The 23,035-nt window shown below is 42.2% G+C and overlaps 1 long non-coding RNA gene and 1 pseudogene across 2 annotated transcripts; both read left to right on the forward strand.

Moving 5' to 3' along the window:
* Positions 1-6,085: 6,085 nt before the first annotated feature.
* On the forward strand, positions 6,086-13,312 carry LOC147975672 (uncharacterized). Its single transcript, XR_015601010.1, has 3 exons — positions 6,086-11,591; positions 12,220-13,090; positions 13,178-13,312. It is a non-coding gene; the product is annotated as an uncharacterized LOC147975672 (long non-coding RNA).
* A 762-nt stretch (positions 13,313-14,074) lies between these two features.
* LOC125553769 (uncharacterized) lies at positions 14,075-15,198 on the forward strand (annotated as a pseudogene). Its single transcript, XR_015601009.1, has 3 exons — positions 14,075-14,241; positions 14,332-14,450; positions 14,565-15,198. The product of XR_015601009.1 is annotated as an uncharacterized LOC125553769 (transcript).
* The last annotated feature ends 7,837 nt before the right edge of the window (positions 15,199-23,035 follow it).

A 23,035-nucleotide genomic window follows, 5' to 3' on the forward strand; every position in this document is an offset into this window, starting at 1 on the left:
CTCCCGAGGACACATGGGAATTATCATCAAGCTAGTTTTCATCACGTTCATATGATTCGCGCAGTACTTTGATAATTTGATATGTGGGTGGACCGGTTCTTGGGTACTATCCTTCCTTGGAAAAGCATCCCACTTATGATTAACCCCTATTGCAAGTATACGCAACTACAACAGAAGTATTAAGGTAAACCTAACCATAGCATGAAACATATGGATCCAAATCAGCCCCTTACAAAGCAACGCATAAACTAGGGTTTAAGCTTCTATGACTCTAGCAACCCATCATCTACTTATTACTTCCCAATGCCCTCCTCTAGGCCCAAACAATGGTGAAGTGTCATGTAGTCGATGTTCACATGACACCACTAGAGGAAAGATAACATACATCTCATCAAAATATCGAACGAATACCAAATTCAAATGACTACTTATAACAAGAATTCTCCCATGTCCTTAGGAACAAATGTAACTACTCACAAATCATATTCATGTTCATAATCAGAGGGGTATTAATATGCATAAAGGATCTGAACATATGATCTTCCACCGAATAAACCAACTAGCATCAACTACAAAGAGTAATCAACACTACTAGCAACCCACCGGTACCAATCTGAGGCTTTGGGACAAAGATTGGATACAAGAGATGAACTAGGGTTTGAGATGAGATGGTGCTGGTGAAGATGTTGATGGAGATTGACCCCCTCCCGATGAGAGGATCGTTAGTGATGACGATGGTGATGTTTTCCCCCTCCCGGAGGGAAGTTTCCCCGGCAGAACAGCTCCGCCGGAGCCCTAGATTGGTTCCGCCAAGATTCCGCCTCGTGGCGGCGGAGTTTCATCCCGAAAGCTTGCTTTTGATTTTTTCCTCAACGAAAGACTCCATATAGCCAAAGATGGGCATCGGAGGGCCACCAGGGGGCCCACGAGGCAGGGGGCGCGCCCCCACCCTCGTGGACGGTAGGTGGCCCCCCTCTGGTACTTCTTTCTCCCAATATTTTTTATATATTCTGAAACGTGATCCCGTGAAGTTTCAGGAATTTTGGAGTTGTGCAGAATAGGTCTCTAATATTTGCTCCTTTTCCAGCCCAGAATTCCAGCTGCCGGCATTCTCCCTCTTCATGTAAACCTTGTAAAATAAGAGAGAATAGGCATAAGTATTGTGACATAATTTGTAATAACAGCCCATAATGCAATAAATATCAATATAAAAGCATGATGCAAAATGGGCGTATCAACTCCCCCAAGCTTAGACCTCGCTTGTCCTCAAGCGAAAGCCGAAATTGAAAAATATGTCCACATGTTTAGAAATAGAGGTGTCGATAAAAATAAAATACAAACATGAGGGCATCATGATCATTCATATATATATATATATTGTCATATGATCTCTTATGCTAAAGTAACAATTCAATCACAATTTAAAGTATGAATCATAAACTTCATTGAGAACCAACAAACTCTAATCCCAGTCATTGAGGCAATTGCATTTTATCATAACATCAGAAAGAGTCAATAAGAGCTTTTCAGCAAGTCCACATACTTAACCATCATTTAGTCTTTCACAATTGCTAACACTCACGCGATATTTATGGTTATGAAGCTTTAATCGGACACAGAGAAAGATAGGGGCTTATAGTTTTTCCTCCCAACCTTTTACCTCAAGGGTAATGTCAACAATAATAGTTCATAAAAACTCACATCCAATTAGCTATATATATCAGGATCTTTCCAACACATTGTGCTTGCCAAAGAATAAAATGTAAAAAGGAAAGGTGAAGAATCACCGTGACTCTTATATGAAGTATAACGCAAGAATAAAAGATAGGTCCTTCGCAGAGGGAAGCAGAGGTTGTCATGTGCTTTTATGGTTGGATGGACAAAATCTTAATGCAAAAGAACGTCACTTTATATTGCCACTTGTGATATGGACCTTTATTATGCAGTCCCTCGCTTTTATTTCTTCCACATCACAAGATCGTATAAAGCTTATTTTCTCCGCACTAATAAATCATGCATATTTAGAGAGCAATTTTCATTGCTTGCAACGATGACAACTTACTTGAAGGATCTTACTCAACCCATAGGTAGATACGGTGGGCTCTCATGGCAAAACTGGGTTTAAGGATATTTGGAAGCACAAGTAGTATCTCTACTTGGTGCAAAGAAATTGGCTAGCAAGAGAGGGAAAGGCAAGCTCAACATGTTGGATGGTCCATGACAATATAATTTATCTCAGATGCAAGAAAACATAACCCATTACATTGTCTTCCTTGTCCAACATCAACTCTTTCGCATGTCATATTTTAATGAGTGCTCACAATCATAAAAGATGTCCAAGTGTAACGCCCTCGATGCGGCTATATCTCCCACGTGTCGAAGCACGACTTAGAGGCATAACCGCATTGAAAGCAATGTCGCAAGTGAGGGAATCTTCACACAACCCATGTAATACATAAGGGAAAAGAGATACATAGTTGGCTAACAATCGCCACTTCACACAATACAAGAATAAAGCATTACATCATCCAGATACAATCAAGGTCCGAGTACGGAACCAAAATAAAAGAAGACTACCCCAAAAGCTACACAGATCCCCGATCGACCCCAACTGGACTCCACTACTGATCAACTGTAAACGGAAACGACATAACGAATACCATCTTCATTGAGCTCCTCCTTGAGCTCGGTTGCGTCATCTGCACGGTTCAACGACACCTACAAGCTGGTTTTGGAAATATCTGTGAGTCACGGGGACTCAGCAAACTCACACCCTCGCGATCAAGACTATTTAAGCTTATAGGTAAGGTAAAAGGTATGAGGTGGAGCTGCAACAAGCGACTAGCATATATGGTGGCTAACATACGCAAATGAGAGCGAGAAGAGAAGGCAAAAGCACGGTCGAACAACTATAATCAAGAAGTGATCCTAGAACAACCTACGCCAAACATTACTCCAACACCGTGTTCACTTCCCGGACTCCGCCGAGAAGAGACCATCACGGTTACACACGCGGTTGATGTATTTTAATTAAGGTCAACTTTAGGTTTTCTACAACCAGACATTAACAAATTCCCATCTGCCCATAACCGCGGGCACGACTTTCGAAAGTTCAAATCCCTGCAGGGGTGTCCCAACTTAGCCCATCACAAGCTCTCACGGTCAATGAAGGATATTCCTTCTAGCGGGAAGACCCGATCAGACTCGGAATCCTGGTTACAAGACATCCTCGACAATGGTAAAACAAGTCCAGCAAGACCACCCGCTGTGCCGACAAATCCCGATAGGAGCTGCACATATCTCGTTCTCAGGGCACACTGGATAAGCTAAGCGTACAGGAGCCAACGTAACCCAAGTTGCCAAGGGACGGCCCCGCACGGTGCTCTGGGTTGGACCAACACTTAGAGAAGCACTGGCCCGGGGGGGTTAAAATAAAGATGACCCTTGGGTTGGCCGTCCCAAGGGAAAGAAAAGGCTATGTGGCAAATGGTAAAACCAATGTTGGGCCTTGCTGGAGGAGTTTTATTCAAGGCGAACTGTCAAGGGGTTCCCATTATAACCCAACCACGTAAGGAATGCAAAATCCGGGAACATAACACCGATATGACGGAAACTAGGGCGGCAAGAGTGGAACAAAACACCAGGCATAAGGCCGAGCCTTCCACCCTTTTCCAAGTATATAGATGCATTAATTAAATAAGAGGTATTGTGATATCCCAACAAAATATCCATGATCCAAACATGGAACAAGCTCCAATCTTCACCTGCAACTAACAACGCTATAAGAGGGGCTGAGCAAAGCGGTAACATAGCCAAACAACGGTTTGCTAGGACAAGGTGGGTTAGAGGCTTGGTTTAACAATATGGGAGGCATGATAAGCAAGTGGTCGGTATCGCAGCATAGGCATAGCAAAAGTGTGAGCAACTAGCAAGCAAAGATAGAAGTGATTTTGAGGGTATGGTCATCTTGCCTGAAATCCCGCAAGGAAGAAGAACGAGTCCATGAAGAAGACAAATGGTCGTATTCGAATGGATCCTCACAACTCCGGAACGGAACCGAAGCTCACGAGAAAGGCAACCCGGAAAGAAGCAAACAACATAGTAAACAACCACTACAACAACATGGCATGATGCACAACAAGTATGATGCATGTCCGGTTTAATGAAGCATGGCATGGCAAAGTGCACAAGCAATTCTACAAATTAAGTGGAGATCAATATGCAACGGGTTGCATATTGACGAAACACCACATGACTTATTTAGTTCGATCTTGTTTATGTACCCAACAATATTAAATGTTGTTAAACATGGCAAGATGGTGAAGCAAATGAAAACTACCTATCTAGGCAAGTTTAAATGAGGCCGGAACAACAAGACAACAATTCCAGTAAATCCTCATGTGCATATTTTGGTTATGGTACTGTTCTGCCCTAAACACAATTTTAGAGTTATTAAACATGCAAAATAAATCCACCATGTTAAACTAGGCATTTTTCCATCCCATTTACATATAAAGATTATTTAAATCCGAGCTACGGTTATTTAGTTATGAAATAAAACATTTTAACATGGCATAGGAGCAAATTTAATCAAACAACATTTTAAACTTTTCAAACATAGATGAAAGTTGAATATTATGAATCTAGACAAAATTCTAAGCAAGTTTCATATAGAGATCATTTTAATCCCGTGCACGGTTATGGAATTATTAAATGCATGATCAACAAGGGCTTTTCTGTAAAACTGGACGGCTCTGGAAAAAAGATAAATCGCTGAACTGAAAAAATACACTGGGCCGAATCTGGTGCACTGCTGGGCTGAACAGAGAGGAGGGGCTGAGAGAGCTGCTCACAGCGGGCCTTGGGCCGGGGAAGCAGGCCAGCAGGAGCGGCCCAACGGGTGGTGGAGTTGGGCCTCTCCAGATCGAGGCGAGACGCTGGCGGATCGGGGCTGGACGTGGCCGATGCAGAGAGTCAACGCAGTGAGCAGAGGCATTCTCCTCCTCTTCTCGACAGGAAAAACGAGCAACGGCGGCGTGGGATTTGGCGGCCGGGAACTGGACAAGGAAGCAGGGGTCGCGGACGAGCAGGACGGAGAGGAAGCAGTGGCGCGGCTGAGAGGGATCGATGGGACATCTCCCTAGAAGTTAGGGTTTGTCCAGATTTAGACTAGGGAGTTTTATATAAGGAAAAGAGGGTAAGTTTAGGGTAGATTCGGACCTTCCGATCAAAATCGGGCGGTTCGAGAAAACTAGATTAGGAAGTCCAAAAAAACGGTGACGTTTTGTAGATGTTTGGGGATGATCCGGACACAACGGTGGCGACAGTACGGGTCGGGTTCGGGACGACTTTCAGACGCGCGCAAGGAGGTCCGCGGACTGACGACAGAGCCTAGGTTGGGCCTGACGAATTGTGAAGAGCGGGTTGGTCTGAGAGAAGAGGGGAGAGATGCAGCCCGACACGGTTTCTGGAGACTGAAAATGTCTGACGTTAGACCAGCTATACTGCCGCTATAGCTATTCGTTGGGGCATCAAACGATCTCCGAATGCGATGAAACTTGACAGGCAGTCTATCTACACTATAATAAGACCACACGTCAACTCTCATCCCATTCCGAGAACATTTTCCAGCCACTTATAAAATACTATTTCGGACATGCCGCGGGCACGTGCAAGTGTGGTTGGGCTCAGAACGGACAACGGAGAGAACTCGGAGAACCCGGATGAATGCAAGCTTTAAAACATGATGATGCAATGCACATGATGACATGATAAGATGCAACACGCAAGCAAATGACATGACAACGACAACGAATAACTGGAAGACACCTGACACATCGGTCTCGGGGCGTTACACCAAGATAGTATATTTATATGTGAAAACCTCTCTTTCTTTATTACTTCCTATTAATTGCAACGATGACTAAAACTATGTTTGTCAACTCTCAACAACTTTTATTCATCATACTCTTTATATGCGAAGTCATTACTCTCCATAAGATCCATATGATCTCTTTATTTCTATTTATTCCTTCTCTTTTATTTTATTCCCTCAAGATCATAGTAAGATAATCAAGCCCTTGACTCAACACTAATCTTTATTATATATAGCTCACGCACTCGATTACATAGAAGGATCATAAAGCAAAACTAAAGAACTAGATCATACATTCATACTAAAACTTTATTCTACTAGATCAAGATATAACCAAAAGGATCGAACTAAGAAAAACGGTAAAGATTAAAGTGATGGTGATACGCTACCGGGGCACTCCCCCAAGCTTGGCTGTTGCTAAGGAGAGTGCCCATACCCATGTGTTTATGTTTCCTTCCTCGGAGGTGGTGATTATGGAGTTGTTGATGATGTAGGCTTGTCGTCCATCTTCCAAGGCATAGGCTCACCATCATTGAAGGATGATCGAGTCTCCGGGATCCTCAAATCTGTAGCCAAACTCATCCTCTTGAATCTATATTCATACTCACAGTTTTGGTCTTGCAGGTCATAGATCTGGGCTTGGATGCGCTCGATTTTCTCTTGAAGCTTGAAGATGGCCTCCCCAATGTTCTTGTCATCCAGCTTGTGGTTGTTGGTGAACTCCATCATCATTATATGATTGGAGTAGATTCCACGTTCCACCATCTCCTGGCACTTGAAAACTTGTTGCTCCATTGCCTCGAGCCTTGTCTCCATGCTTTTGGTCCTCCTTGGTCCCTCAACATCGCGAATGTGCAGCAACCCCTCACGCATCTCAATGGTTTGAGGGTGTTGCAGCACCTCCGCGAGGTAAGGGTTGATGATCTTCTCAAAGAACTTGTCCTTGGGGGCACTTGAAGACGCCATGGTAATCTAGATCTGTCAGAAAAACAGCTCGAAACAAAGACAGAAGATATTTGTGTGGTACGGTGGTCAAAACCTTCGGGAGATTATATAATGAATTTTTGTCGACCAAAAGAAGTATCGTGCAAGAAAACGAAGTCCGGAGAGCACACGAGGTGCCCACGAGGCAGGGGGCTCGCCCAGGGGGGTAGGGCGCGCCCTCCACCCTTGTGGAAGCCTCATGTCCTTTCCGTACTGCTTCTTATTTTCCTATTTTCTTAAATATTCCAAGACGGATAAAAATTGCCATTAGAACTGTTTTGGAGTAGGTTTACTTACCGTACCACGTACCTATTCCTTTTCGGAGTCTAAAACATTCTGGAAAGTGTCCCTTATGTGTTCCTCCGGGATTATGGTTTCAATAACATTAGTTTCAACATTTATGGGATTACCTGAGATATAATGTTTGAATCTTTGATCGTTCACCACCCTCGGATTAATGCCTTCAAATTTGTTGCTTTTATGGCACCGGAATGATAGACCTCCTCTATGATGTAAGGACCTTCCCATTTAGAGAGGAGTTTGCCTGCAAAGAATCTTAAACGAGAGTTGTATAACAATACATAATCACCTACATTAAACTCACGTTTTTGTATCCTTTTGTTATGCCAACTTTTAACCTTTTCTTTATACAATTTGGCATTCTCATAAGCCTGGGTTCTCCATTCATCATGTGAGCTAATGTCAAAAGGCCTCTTCTCACCGGCAAGTTTGAAATCATAATTGAGCTCTTTAATGGCCCAATATGCCTTGTGTTCTAGTTCAAGAGGTAAGTGACATGCTTTACCATAAACCATTTTATACGGAGACATACCCATAGGATTTTTATATGCAGTTCTATAGGCCCATAATGCATCATCAAGTTTCTTCGACCAAGTCTTTCTAGATCTATTAAGAGTCTTTTGCAAAATTAATTTAAGCTCTCTATTACTTAATTCTACTTGACCACTAGACTGTGGATGATATGGAGATGCAATTCTATGATTAACATCATACTTAGCAAGCATTTTACGAAAAGCACCATGAATGAAATATGAACCACCATCAGTCATTAAGTATCTAGGGACTCCAAACCTCAGAAAAATAACTTCTTTAAGCATCTTAATAGAGGTGTTATGATCAGCACTACTAGTTGGAATAGATTCTACCCACTTAGTAACGTAATCAACAGGAACTAAAATATGTGTGTACCCATTACTGGAAGGAAAAGGTCCCATATAATCAAAGCCCCAAACATCAAATGGTTCAATAACAAGTGAATAATCCATAGGCATTTATTGACGTCTACTAATATTACCAATTCTGACATTCACCACAAGACAAGACAAACTTATGGGCATCCTTGAAGAGAGTAGGCCAATAAAAACCGGATTGCAATACCTTATGTGCAGTTCTGTCTCCAGCATGGTGTCCTCCATAAGCCTCGGAGTGACACTTGCGTAGGATCTGTTCCTGTTCATGCTCAGGTACACAACGTCTAATAACACCATCTACTCCTTTATAAAGATGTGGGTCATCCCAAAAGTAATGTCTTAAATCATAGAAGAACTTTTTCTTTTGCTGGTATGTGAAACTAGGTGGTATAAACTTAACAACAATATAATTAGCATAATTAGCATACCATGGAGCAGTACGAGAATCATTTATGATAGCTAATTGTTCATCAGGAAAGCTATCATCTATTGGTAGTGGGTCATCAAGAACATTCTCTAACCTAGACAAGTTGTCTGCAACGGGGGTTCTCAGCTCCCTTTCTATCAATAATATGCAAATCAAATTCTTGTAGCAAGAGAACCCATCTAATATGTCTAGGTTTAGCATTTTTCTTTTCCATAAGATATTTAATAGCAGCATGATCAATGTGAATAGTTACTTTGGAATCAACAATATAAGGTGTGAACTTATCACAAGCAAACACAACTGCTAAAAATTCTTTTTCAGTAGTAGTATAATTTCTTTGAGCATTGTCTAGAGTCTTACTAGCATATTGAATAACATTTAGTTTCTTATCAACTCTTTGTCCTAGAACAGCCCCTACAGCATAATCACTAGCATCACACATAATTTCAAATGGTAAATTCCAATCAGGAGGCTGAACAATAGGTGCAGAAACCAAAGCTTTCTCAAGTATTTCAAAAGCTTCTACACAGTCATCATCAAAGACAAAAGGAACATCTTTTTGTAAGAGATTAGTCAGAGGCCGAGAAATTTTAGAAAAGTCCTTAATGAACCTCCTATAAAAACCGGCATGACCAAGGAAGCTTCTTAGACCTTTAATGTCCTTAGGACATGTCATCTTTTCAATAGCATCAACCTTAGCTTTATCAACTTCAATACCTCTTTCAGAATTTTTTTTCCCGAAGACAATACCTTCATTAACCATAAAGTGGCACTTCTCCCAATTCAAGACAAGATTAGTTTCTTCACATCTCTACAAAACTCGATCAAGGTTGCTTAAGCAATCATCAAAAGAAGTTCCGTAAACAGAGAAATCATCCATGAAAACCTCAACAATATTTTCACAAAAGCCAGAGAATATAGCAGTCATACATCTTTGAAAGGTAGCAGGTGCATTGCATAAACCAAAAGGCATACGTCTATAAGCAAAGGTACCGAAAGGGCAAGTAAAAGTTGTCTTTTCTTGATCCTCTTTTGACACAGGTATTTGAGAGAAACCAGAATAACCATCTAGAAAGAAAAAAATGTGTGTGGATAGTCTTTATAGCATTTGATCAATAAAAGGTAAAGGGTAATGATCCTTTTTAGTAGCTTTATTTAGTTTGCAGAAATCAATTACCATTCTATAACCTGTGACAATTCTTCGTGGAATCAATTCATCTTTATCATTAGGAACAACAGTAATACCTCCCTTCTTAGGGACATAATGGACATGACTTACCCACTGACTATCATCAATGGGATAAATTATACCTGCCTCCAGAAGCTTTAGTATTTCTTTTCTTACCACTTCTTTCATCTTAGGATTTAACCGTCATTGGTGATCAATAACCGGTTTCGCGTCTTTCTCCAATTTTATTTTGTGCTGGCAGAGAGTGGGACTAATGCCCTTAAGATCATCAAGAGTGTATCCAATAGCAGCACGGTGCTTCTTCAGAGTTTTCAATAATTTCTTTTCTTCATGCTCTGAAAGGTTAGCACTAATAATAACATGATATATCTCTTTCTCATCAAGATAAGCATATTTAAGAGTATCAGGTAATGGTTTAAGCTCAAACACGGGATCACCCTTGGGTGGAGGAGGACCCCCTAGGATTTCAACAAGCAAGTTGTGTTTTGAAATAGGTCCCTGTTTAAAGATACTTCATCTATTTTCCTTCTTTCATTCATAAACATATCATTTTCATGGTCTAGCAAATATTGCTCTAAAGGATCATTAGGAGGCACGGCAATATAAGCAAGACCAATAATTTCATATTTACTAGGCAATTCTTTATCATGGGGTTGTCTACGAAACTTAGCAAAATTAAACTCATGAGACATATCCCCTAAACCAACAGAAACAATATCCTTATTGCAGTCTATCTTAGCATTAACAATATTCAAGAAGGGTCTACCAAAAATAATGGGACAAAAGTCATCTTGTGGGGAACCGAGAACAAGAAAATCAGCAGGACATTTAACTTTCCCACACAAGACTTCAACATCTCTAATGATTCCAACGGGTGAAATAGTGTCTCTATTGGCAAGCTTAATTGTAACATCAATTTCTTCTAACTCAGCAGGTGCAATATCATGCATAATTTCTTTGTATAAGGAACGAGGTATTGCACTTGCACTAGCACCCATATCACATAAGCCATGATAGCAATGATCTCCTATTTTAATAGAAATAACAGGCATACCTACAACAAGTCTATGTTTATTTTTAGTATCAGGTCTAGCAATTCTAGCAGCTTCATTACAGAAGTAAATAACATGCCCATCAATATTATCAGCCAAGAGATCTTTAACCATAGCAACACTAGGTTCAACTTTAATTTGCTCAGAGGGAGTAGGTGTTCTAGTATTGCTCTCACAAACCACAGTTGAAGCTTTAGCACGATCCTTTATTCTAACAGGGAAAGGTGGTTTCTCAATATAAGCAGTGGGAACAACATGATCATTATAAGTGATAGTCTTTTCTTCAACTTTAATAGGTGCAACTACTTTTACTTCAATGGGAGGATTATATTTAAACCATTGTACAAGAAATCGGCGATTAAATCAGTTAACGGGCCAGTTAATCGCTACTCGCTAGGTGGCCGACTCGAATAGTGGCTATTCGTGGTGTTAATTGCCCAAGCCGATTAACGGGTTTGTCAGCCTGAGTAATCGGTTGTCAAACCGATTAGTCGCCATGACCAGTTAACTGTTGGAAACAAAAGCCCAATATTTTGGCCCGCTTGCCCCCCTCCCGCTCCTAAATTAGCTAGGTTTTGGCTCCTGCCACCCCTCCCACTCCTTTTCCCATCCAGCCTTGAACTGGCTGGCGGCTGGCAGGTCCTCGCCGATGTCCGGTCGAGTAGCTCCGCCGCTGCATGCTGTAGTAGCCCGGCCGCTAGACTACCTGCTCCTCCTTCCCATCCACCAGTTGGACTCCTTCACCCGTGGGCTCCTCCCAATCTCTCATCCTAGCAGCTAGTCGCCATCTGCTCCCGACTGCCTGCTGCCATCGCTGCCAACCTACTCCTCCATGGCTTCACCAGTCAGCAAGGTAACATCTTCTTCCCCTCTCAGTCTCTATAGCCGTTGTGGTCTGGTACATCATTGATTCAATTTCCAATTTCATACAGCCATACAATGAGATGTGTGAGTGTGATCACTGATTAATATGTATGAGTCGTGATGATCTATTTGGGGAGTAGATGTAATGTAAGTATGTAACTAATTAAGATTAGTAGATGGATGGGTTGTTCCAACTAAATTCAGTGGACATTCACTCCAATTACAGTAAGTTAGTAGACGGATGGATGGCTTGAAGTATGCCTGTCTATTATAGTAATAATTGATGTGTTAAAATTTTAATGCAGAAACACTCCAATTAAAGCAATGAACTAATAATCCATGGATATTCTGCTTAGGGTATATTAAATATTAATTGTGGCATGATCTATACATTAAAAACGCATTGTTTAGCAAGTTAGGTGCAGGTTATCTTAATTTGGGCGGATCTGTACGTGCAATAGTTGCCTAGCTGGGATTTCTTATGCTACTGTAACATACTCCAAAGTCATAACAAATCTGATTTTCTATGGTATGATCTATAGACTATAGATTAATTATTTAATACTACAGATCGCTCATTGATACTTATTATGTTTGCTCATTCAATATATTTGTAGGGGTCTATGATTGCCTCTACCGGTGCAAGTTCTCATACTCTCAAAGGAAATTCAGATGACATGGGGTGGGAGTTTGCAACCTTGATCAATCCTTTAGATCTACAACGAGTGAAGTGCAAGTTGTGTGGAAAGGAGATGGGTGGAGGCATCAATAGGATGAAGCAACATATTGGGCAGGTAAAGGGAAGCGTGACAAGTTGCAATGTAGCCACACCAGATCAGCAGAAAAGGTGTAAGGATGCTTATGAGGCACCACAAAAGAAGAAGAAGCTGAAAGAAAAACATGATGAAGAAGTACGTGCTGAGGTTGTCATTCAAGTTGATGATGACAAGAACGAGGAAGAGCTTCATGCAATTGGAGAAGGTGAAGCTCACAAGTCAGGGCCTATTGATAAATATGTGATGCCAATTGATCCTTCCATCCCATTGAATAAGTTCCAACAGAACATAAATGATGCAATTGACAAGGAGAAAGCTTACATGGTAGGGCAATATTTGGCTAGATGGATGTACAAGAAAAATATTTCCTTTCAATCCTGTCAATGATGATGACTTCAAGCAGTTTTGTGAAGCCCTTGGTCGGTTTGGTCCTAAATGGAAGCCACCTTCTGAATATATGCTCCGAGAGAAGATGTTGCTGCAAGAGGTGGAAAGAACAAAGGATTTGATGAAGCCACATGAGCTTGAGAGGGTGGAAACCGGGTGATCTATCATGGCCGATGCTTGGACCGACAAGAAAAGAAGAAGTATAATGAATTTGTGCGTGCATTGCAAGTTAGGGACCGCCTTTCTTGAATCAAAGGAGGCGTCGGCTAATGCACACACAAGTCTATACATCTTCAATTATGTAGTTGAGTGCATTGAAAAATTGGTATGATTCTTGAAGTCTCAAGTTTACTTTCGTTCATTGATTTTCATCATGTTGTAGGTGCTGATTTTGAGATTTTCCATCTTGTAGGTGCTGAAAATGTTGTGCAAGTGGTCACGGACAATGCTTCCAACAACATGGGAGCAAAGGAGATGATCAAAGGAAAATGGCCAAAAATCTTTTGGAGCTCATGTGCAACTCACACCCTCAATTTGATGGTGGAAGCAATTGGGAAGCTGAAGCAATTTGGCCCTACAATCATCAAAGCTAAGCAAATGACGATTTTTCTTTATGCACATCATAAAACATTGTCCTTGATGAGGTCTTTCACGAAAAAAAGAGACATTGTTAGACCGGGGGTGACACGATTTGTTTCGGCATTTCTTACGTTGCAAAGTTTGGTTTCTAAAAAGAAAGAACTAAGGGCAATGGTTTGTAGTGATGAATGGGAAGCATGCAAGCACACGAAAACGGTGAAAGGAAAGGCGGCCAACGCCACAATAATGAGTAGGGGCTTTTGGAAAAATGTATCATTTTGCATCAAGGTATGTTTATGGGGGTTGTTTACATCTAGTCATATGTTGGGGTGTTTGCATATATGTATTTCTACATTGGGGCTGTTTGCATCTTGTCAAGTAGTCATAGTTGTAGTTCTAACTTGTGCATTTCTAATGTTGGGGCTGTTTGCACGTGCTTATATGACTCATTTGATCATTTTTATGTTACCTTGCAAGGTTTTTGAGCCATTGGTGAAGGTGCTTCGGTTGGCTGATGGGGATGGTCCATCTATGGCCTCTATGTATGGAGAACTAATAAGTGCAAAAAGGGAAATCAAGGTTGCTGTTGAAAATTCAGAAAAAGACTATTTGGTGATCACTAATGCCATGAATACCAAGATGAGTGGGAGGCTGGATTCTCCATTGCACATGACAGCATACATCTTGAATCCCAAATATAGTTATGCTGACCCGAGCATCTTTACGGATGTGGAGGTAGTGGCTGCGCTTATGGAAGTCATGGAGACATTTTATTATGATGATGACATCAAGCAAAATAAGGTGTTTAACATTGACTTCACCAAGTTTAAAAAGAAAGAGGGTATGTTGGGAAGGTGGCTGCATTTAAAGCAATGGAGAATAACAATTTCGATGCCGGTAAGCATGTTCTCAAAGCAAAAAAACTTATTATGACATTTATGAAATTATGGGCTGATTGCATGTTTTTTCACTTGTCTCAAATTGTAGCTGATTGGTGGTCAACTTATGGATTACAAACTCCTACATTGCAACACATGGCCATAAGGGTACTCAACTTGACCACAAGTTCATCTGGATGCGAAAGAAATTGCAGCACTTTTGAAATGGTAACTCTTAGACTTCTAACAATTAGTCAAATCTGAATATTCTTCTCACAATTTGTCAAATCTGAATATTCTTCTCACAATTAATTTCATGAGGCTTCCATTTTCATTTTGTAGGTAGATGCAAAGAGGAGAAATAAACTAGATGTGGCCCATAGGGTAAATCTAGTTTATATCCAATTCAATGGAAGGATGATTGATAAAAGAAATAAGTTATCCTCTTCTAGTGATGTTCTTCTTGGTGAAGATGCATCACGAGCACAAGAATGGATATGTGAAGAGGCATACATTGATGATGAGTTTGATCCCACTACGGGGGTACCATACAACATCATTGATGAAGCAATGGGGGAAAGCGAACCTACAGAGCTTCGTAGGAGTGCACGAGTTGAGAACTCCATGAAGTTGAAGAATACGTTGAGGATGATGATGAATCTGATCATGCGGTAGATATGGAGGATGATGAGATTGATTACGAGTCCGATGATGATGGGGTGATGGCAACCAAAGATGATGATGATGATGATGAGGAGGAGGAGCCCCCGCAGCCTTGAGCCATTCATCGCAAACTTATTTTGCTTGCTATTTGTGTGCCCGAACCTTATGTTCTTAATCCTTATTACCTTGATACCTATTTCTATGTGTATGGCTGAACCTTGTTAGCATGTTAGTTATTTGGCTATTTCTATCTATATAGCTAAACTTAACCTTGTTACCTATTCGTCTTGTGAACCTTATTTTGAATTATATTTGGTATTTCCTATTTGTGTGGCTGCTATTTATCTTTACATGTGGATGCATATTGTGTGGTGCCATTTATTTTGTATTCCCTATTTGTGTGGCTGCCATTTATATTGACATGTTGGATTGCATACTGTACTGTGTGGTTGCATATTTATCTTGATATGTTGGATGCATATTGTTTGTTATTTCCTATATCCGGGTTAACAATTTTATCTCTTGTGATCTTGTTTATGATTTTTATTTTTCATATGCCTATAGTACCATATTTTGCTATATCATATAGTTAGGAGCATGGGAGTGTGGTACAATACAAATTTTTTTGAATATATATTGCTAAATTCCTATTTAATATACCGATTAATGTTCGACCGATTAATCCAGTTAATAGGCCGATTCACCGATTAATCCTTACTCCCAAGCCGACCGAGCAGTTACCAGTTACCGAGTTCCTCAACATTGATTTAAACCACTTCTCCTTAGGGAGATCAACATGAGTAGCAAAGGATTCACAGAAAGAAGCTACTACCTCAGAGTGAAGTCCATATTTAGTGCTAAATTCACAGAAAGCATCGGTATCCATAAAAGATTTAACACAATAAAACTTGGGTGTTATACCTGACTCCTTACCTTTGTCAAGGTCCCAATCTTCAGAGTTGCGCTTAATTCTTTCCAATAAATCCCATTTGAATTCAATAGTCTTCATCATAAAAGATCCAGTACAAGAAGTATCGAGCATGGAGCGATTACTGAGAGAAAGCCGAGCATAATATTTTTGAATAATCATTTATTTTGAGAGATCATGATTGGGGCATGAATATAACATTGACTTAAGCCTCCCCCAAGCTTGAGCGATGCTTTCTCCTTCGCGAGGCCAAATATTGTATATATAATTACGATCACGATGAACAAGATGCCTAGGATAAAACTTCTAATGAAATTCTAATTTCAATCGGTTGTAGTCCCATGATCCCATGTCATCACATAGCCTAAACCATGTCAATGCCTCTCCCTTCAAAGATAAAGGTAAGAACTTCTTCTTGATAACATCCTCGGGCATACCTGCAAGCTTAAATAATCCACAAAGTTCATCCACATAGATTAGGTGCAAATCGGGATGTAATGTTCCATCTCCTGTAAAAGGATTAGCTAGCACTTTCTCTATCATACCCGAAGGAATTTCAATGTAAACATTTTCAGTAGGTTCAGTAGGTTGATGAAACACCCACGATGCGGCTATATCTCCCACGTGTCGGAGCACGACTTAGAGGCATAACCACATAGTAGGCATGTCGAAAGAGGGGTAATCTTTACACATCCCATGTACTGAATAAGAAAGGGATAAAGAGTTGGCTTACAATCGCCACTTCACACAATACATAAATATAGCATTACATCATCCAGAATACAATCAAAGTCCGACTATGGAACCAAATAAAGAAAGACAACCGCTAATGCGAAAGATCCTCGATCGCCCCGACTGGGCTCCACTACTGATCAACTGGAAACGAAACAACACAACGAACAAGATCTTCATCGAGCTCCTCCTTGAGCTCGGTTGCGTCACCTGCACTGGTATCATCGGCACCTGCAACTGGTTTTTGGAAGTAATCTGTGAGTCACGGGGACTCAGCAATCTCACACTCTCGCGATCAAGACTATTTAAGCTTATGGGTAGTAAAAGGTAGTGAGGTGGAGCTGCAGCAAGCACTAGCATATATGGTGGCTAACTTACGCAAATGAGAGCAAGAAGAGAAGCAAAGCACGGTCGTGAACTAGAAGTGATCAAGAAGTGATCCTGAAACTACTTACGTTCAAACATAACTCCAAAGCCGTGTTCACTTCCCGGACCCCGCCGAGAAGAGACCATCACGGCTACACACACTGTTGATTCATTTTAAATTAAGTTAAGTGTCAGGTTTTCTACAACCGGATATTAACAAATTCCCATCTGCCCATAAACACGGGCACGGCTTTCAAAAGTTCAAAACCCTGCATCGGTGTCCCAACTTAGCCCATCACAAGCTCTCACGGTCAACGAAGGATATTCCTTCTCCCAGGAAGACCTGATCAGACTCGGAATCCCGGTTACAAGACATTTCGACAATGGTAAAACAAGACCAGCAAAGCCGCCTGATGTGCCGACATCCTGATAGGAGCTGCACATAGCTCGTTCTCAGGGCAACACCGGATTATCCAAGATTCCGGTAGGCCAGCCCAAAGTTGCCCCTGGTGGCCACCGGCTGCTGACTGGTTCGGACCAACACTTAGACCAGCACTGGCCCCGGGGGGGGGGGGGGGGGTTAAAATAAAGATGACCCTTGAGTCTGCAGAACCCAAGGGAAAAAGGCTAGGTGGCAAATGGTAAAACCAAGGTTGGGCCTTGCTGGAGGAGTTTTATTCAAAGTGAACTGTCAAGGGGTTCCCATTATAACCCAACCGCGTAAGGAGCGCAAAATCAAGGAACATAACACCGGTATGACGGAAACTAGGGCGGCAAGAGTGGAACAAAACACCAGGCATAAGGACGAGCCTTCCACCCTTTACCAAGTATATAGATGCATTAATTAAATAAGAGATATTGTGATATCCCAACATATCCATGTTTCAACATGGAACAAACTCTATCTTCACCTGCAACTAGCAACGCGATAAGAGGGGCTGAGCAAAGCGGTAACATAGCCAAACAATGGTTTGCTAGGAAAGGTGGGTTAGAGGTTTGACATGGAAATATGGGAAGCATGATATGGCAAGTGGTAGGTATCGTGGCATAGCAAAAGAGCGAGCAACTAGCAAGCAAAGATAGAAGTGATTTCAAGGGTATGATCATCTTGCCTGAGATCCCGCAAGGAAGAAGAACGAGTCCATGAAGAAGACAAACGGACGTAGTCGAATGAATCCTCACAAACGCGACGTTATCGAAACTAACCCGAAGAAGCAACACCGGAAAGAAGCAAACAACAAAGTAAACAACCATCACATAAACAAGGCATGATGCGCAAACAAGTATGATGCATGTCCGGTTTAAATAAGCATGGCATGTGAAAGGGCACAAACAAAACTACAAGTTAAATGGAGCTCAATATGCAACGAGTTGCATATTGACGGAACACCACAACAAGTTATTTAGTTCGATCTCGTTTATGTACTCAACAATATTAAATGTTGTTAAACATGGCAAGAGAGTGAAACATAACAAAACTATACCATCTAACAATTTAAATGGGGCCGGATATAACAAACAACAAATTCGGTAAAACCCCATATACATTTAGCAATTCAAAGCAACAACAGTTTAAACATTCTTGATGTTGTTATCATGATGCGGATGACATGCTCAAGTTTATGCAATTTTTTATGAAAATGTTAACAAGAGCATATTATGAAGCATTTGTCACCGTGGCGGAAAGGAAAGGGGTGCCACGGCGACGACAACGGAAATGGTGCCACAACAACATTCCGGGTTCCGATAGCTCAAGGAGATACCGGTGAAAAGGATAGGGCGTGAGCGAGTCATGCAATAATGGTGAGGTGCTCGCGGATACCGGGTTCCCACGGGTAGACGAAGGTGTCAAAAGAGGGAACAACTAACGTTCACGGGTGGATTACAACAACCAACATGCATCTCATACAACTCATGCATACGGTCCAAGGGCGGTCGTCTTGGGGTTATACCTTCGAAGCATGCGTTTCCGGACGATTCAGGTTTGATGTTAGCGGAAGTAGTGGTTCCTGGTTCGGAGGGGAACTTGGCGAATCTGAGTCCTTCGGGGTACGACGGTAGTGGTTCACGTTCTTAGATGCACAAGTATCCGTAGATGTTCAGGGTCACGTGAGGAACTTGACGTCCAGGAGTCTTCGAGGGTCGACGGTAGTGGAGCATACGTTCTCGTAGATGTTCAGGGTCGTCGGTGTCGTGGTACTTGGCGACCTGCACGGGATGGTAGTTGTACATGTCCGAAGAGGAACTTGCGTCTTCGGTCAGTTGTCGTTCCATCGTCCATGGTCTTGCCGGAGGGGTACTTGGCGCTTGCGGTCCAACTCCGAGGTCATAGCCGTGTAGTCGAACTCCGTCATGGTCATCAGGGTCTTGGCGGGTTCCAGAACAACAGCAGAAATGGAGAGAGCCGAAGCCGCAACGGGTGGTCAACGCCCATGGCAGTTTAGGGCATGGTGTGGGGCTGCAAGCCGACGCTGCTGGCGATCTAGGGACACCGGGACCCAAAGCAAAGGAGCAGGGGAGGATATGGGAAGCAGCGGCAGCGGCTGCAGCTAGAGCTTGGGCCATGGCTGCATGACAGGAGAGGAGGAGGGCGCAACGAAGGGACAGCACGACCCGGTTGGCCGAGGAGTTCGACGGCAGCCATGCTGGAGACAGACGGAACGACACGAAGGACGGGTGGCTTGGGCGGCAGGATGTGCAAAAGGGAGCAGGGAAGCAAAGGCCGACAAGCAGTGGGGGCCTCGACGTGGTTCCTGTTCGTCTGGTCGCTAGTCGTCGGTGTGTAGAGGATCAAGGGCGAGGCAGAGGGGGAGAGGGAAAGAGGTGGCGGCGCTGCTTGGTGGCGGGGCGCTTGGTCACCGGCGAGGTGGCCGTCCGGCCGAGGAGACGGGCGCGAGGTCGATGGAGGAAGGCAAGGCGGCGCGACGACGAAGGCCATGGCTCCCGCGGAGCTGCACACTGGCGGCGGCCGGAGGCAGAGGTGGGGAACGGGCGTGACATCAGGGAATGGCCCGCCGGGCGGCACGCTGGCCAGTGCAGGGCAAGGAGGTGCAGGCGTGGCTCGCTGGGATCGGGAGCCCTCTCTCTAGTGCGTGCGTGTGAGGAGGAGGGAATTGAGGAGAGGGCGAGGGGATCGGCACGACTATGCGTGCGAGCATGGAGGCGGCGGCAGGGGAGAGATGGATTGAGAGGAGATGAAGGTTGTGGCTAGGCCTCCGGCCATCTAGGTCAGGCCGCAGGATGGCTGCTGGGCTGCGCGCTGCTGGGCCATTTTGGTGGTGGGCTGGCTGATGGGCTCCCTTCTCCCTCTCTCTTCTCTTCTTGATTCCTTTAACAGAAAACAAATAAAGAGGATAAAAAGAAAGAGGGGGTTAGGGGAAGAAGTTGAACACGCAGATAATTTTCCCGGACTCACAAAAATGTGTATGATCCAAGAAAATAGAAAAGGTCATGATTGAAAGATTGAATTCAAATTCCTTTGAATTTAATTCAAAAGGTTTGAACTAGGACATGTTTTTTGAAGTGCCCAAAAATGTTGAGAATTTAGGTGGAGCTCCGGAAAATGACGAAAGGATATATGGCAAAGTTAGAGGTCAAGAGTTGTGATAACAAAGGCATTGGGATCTGCAAGTGTGTTATGGTGAATTCCAAAAATGGAATATTTTATAATATCCCCCTAAATATCGGGAGGGTATGTTTTGAAGAGAAACCACCATGTGAGTTCCCTCAATTTAAATGGATCGAAGATCCATACGGTTTATTTAGTTGAGTTGCAAAAATTAATGATATGATGGCATGATGACATGATGCAATGCACATGATGCAAAGATGAATGCAACAAACCAACAACTCACACGACGAAAACTTAGAAAACATGGAAGGCGTCTGAAGCTCCGGTCTTGGGGCATCACAACACTCCACCACTACAAGAGGATCTCGTCCCGAGATCTAGGATGGCACCGGAGGGAAAACGGAAGAGGAAGAGAAAAGGTAAAACTAAGTTGCTTCTTTGGCAAACGAATGAAACCAAAGAACCTTGAGAGGTGGAACAAATTGGAAGAAAGAATACAACAAAGATGAACGAGGTTGAAAACACTCCGTTAGAAAGGAGGAACATTACGGGAACCTTGTGGGTTGAAAGACATAAGAAAAGGTTACAATGGACAAGAAGTAGATGCAAGACTTTATAAGACGAAAAGAACTTGAGCAGATGACACAACACTCCGGTTAAAACAAGACAGAGAAGGCATAATAATGATATAATTTGGAGAGCACTCTGGAAGAAAAGAGAAGAAAACTTGATAAGATGAAAATAAATTGAAGGGATGACACAACACTCCGGTCGAATGGATTAGCAAAGGAAAGAACATGACCTTAACAAAACAAGATGATGGGTCGAAGAGAGCAACATCACAATGCCTTCAGAACAAATGTGAGAATGGAATCAAAAGAACAGAGGAGAAAACGACATCTTCTACCTCAAATGAGCTTGAAAAAGCATCTTTAGGAGAAGTGTCGAACGGAGTTGTTGGGAATCCAACAACGAAAAGAGTAAGCTTGTAATGGGCTTATGGAAAACATCTCAAAAAACTTGAGGTGAAATTCTGCCACTAACGAAAAACAATGGATTTGATTGATATAAACAAGCAGACGAGAAACTTATTTCACCAGAAGGATAAAATAAGACTTGGGTCATTTATAAGCACCATAAATAGCAACAATCCTTAGGGAAAGCTTTAGGTGAAATATAACCCAAGATAACTCCAACAAAGCGATTGAATGATTGAGAAGAGCTCATGCTCGAAGAAATTGGTGGGTTTAACTATCTCATTCTTGGCAATTGTTGCATCATGAAACACGAACTGAAATTGTCACGAATGGCATAACATCACCTCAAATGATAAGATGGAACGAATTGGACTTTGGGATGCAAGATGAAGAATGCTTGAACTCCTCTGAAAAGAATCTCGACGAACAATTCGAGAAGGAATTAAATCCTTGATGAACCATCATGTAGAGCCTCCATGAAGAACTCCGGTAACAAAAGAATGACCAAACGAAAGGAAAGATAAGTTGAAAACACAAGGTGAATCCTTGCAATGATTTAGATGGATCTTCGCGACGATATAATTGAGAGAGCTTGGAACTTTGGGAAAAGAAAATATGAAACAAATGAAACCGAGAATTTGATGAGCCTCCGGAATAAGGAATTAATCAGTTGGATGAAACAAGAATAAGAATTACGTTATGCGTATCCTTCACCAATTAAATTGATGACCCACATTGGATTTGGCATGCTACTTATTCTCGTAGAAAGGATTAAGACAGATATAGCGTCAAACTTGGGAAGGTCTTCAACGAACCACCGGTAGGATTGAAACAACGGATGAATTAATATGATAACCATGGAATAGAATCTTGAGCAAACCACCGTAAGAATTGAAAATGAACAAAGAAAAAATATATAAAGAAACACCGGGAAGAATTTGCAAATGAACGAAGATGCTTGCTAGGATTTAGATACAAGTGAACGAAGAGAGCCCGAGCTGATTAGGGGATACTTGAACGAAGCACCGGTAAGATTTGGAGAATGAGAGCTGAAAGCTGAGAATGAATAAACCCGAAATGATGGCCTTCGGAGAAACAAACTCAAAAGACTCATGAATTGCTCCGGATAGGTGAAAAGAATTCTCGCAATCAAAACAATTATGAGAGGAGGGCATCAAGCTAGAACCATGAATCTTGAAGAGAATGGATCAAGATTTAAGAGAAACTCTTCTTCGGTCTTCAAAATCAGAGAATAACGACGAGAAACACCACCATGAATTGTTTAGACACTCCGGGAGAATCAAAAGCGAAGAGATTGAGCCAACGATGAAAAGAATTTGACCGGTCTTGGAGAAATACATATGACTGATGATAATTACGTCAGACTTTGAAATGAATTTGAGAATAACTCCAGGAAAATAGAGGAGTCAGGTTAGATCCTGGGAAAAGACCTATGGGTTAGGGCCCACTCAAGAGAAACACCGTTGAATGATTTAAAAGAGAGATAGCACCGGTTGAATTACTTGGATTCAATGGGATAACATCCTCAAAAGAGCTTGAACAAATGCAGAGTGGA

This window comes from Triticum urartu, chromosome 4A, assembly GCF_056163025.1.
Source record: "Triticum urartu cultivar PI428250 chromosome 4A, HENAU_Tu73, whole genome shotgun sequence".
In the NCBI taxonomy this organism is placed as follows: Eukaryota; Viridiplantae; Streptophyta; class Magnoliopsida; order Poales; family Poaceae; genus Triticum; species Triticum urartu.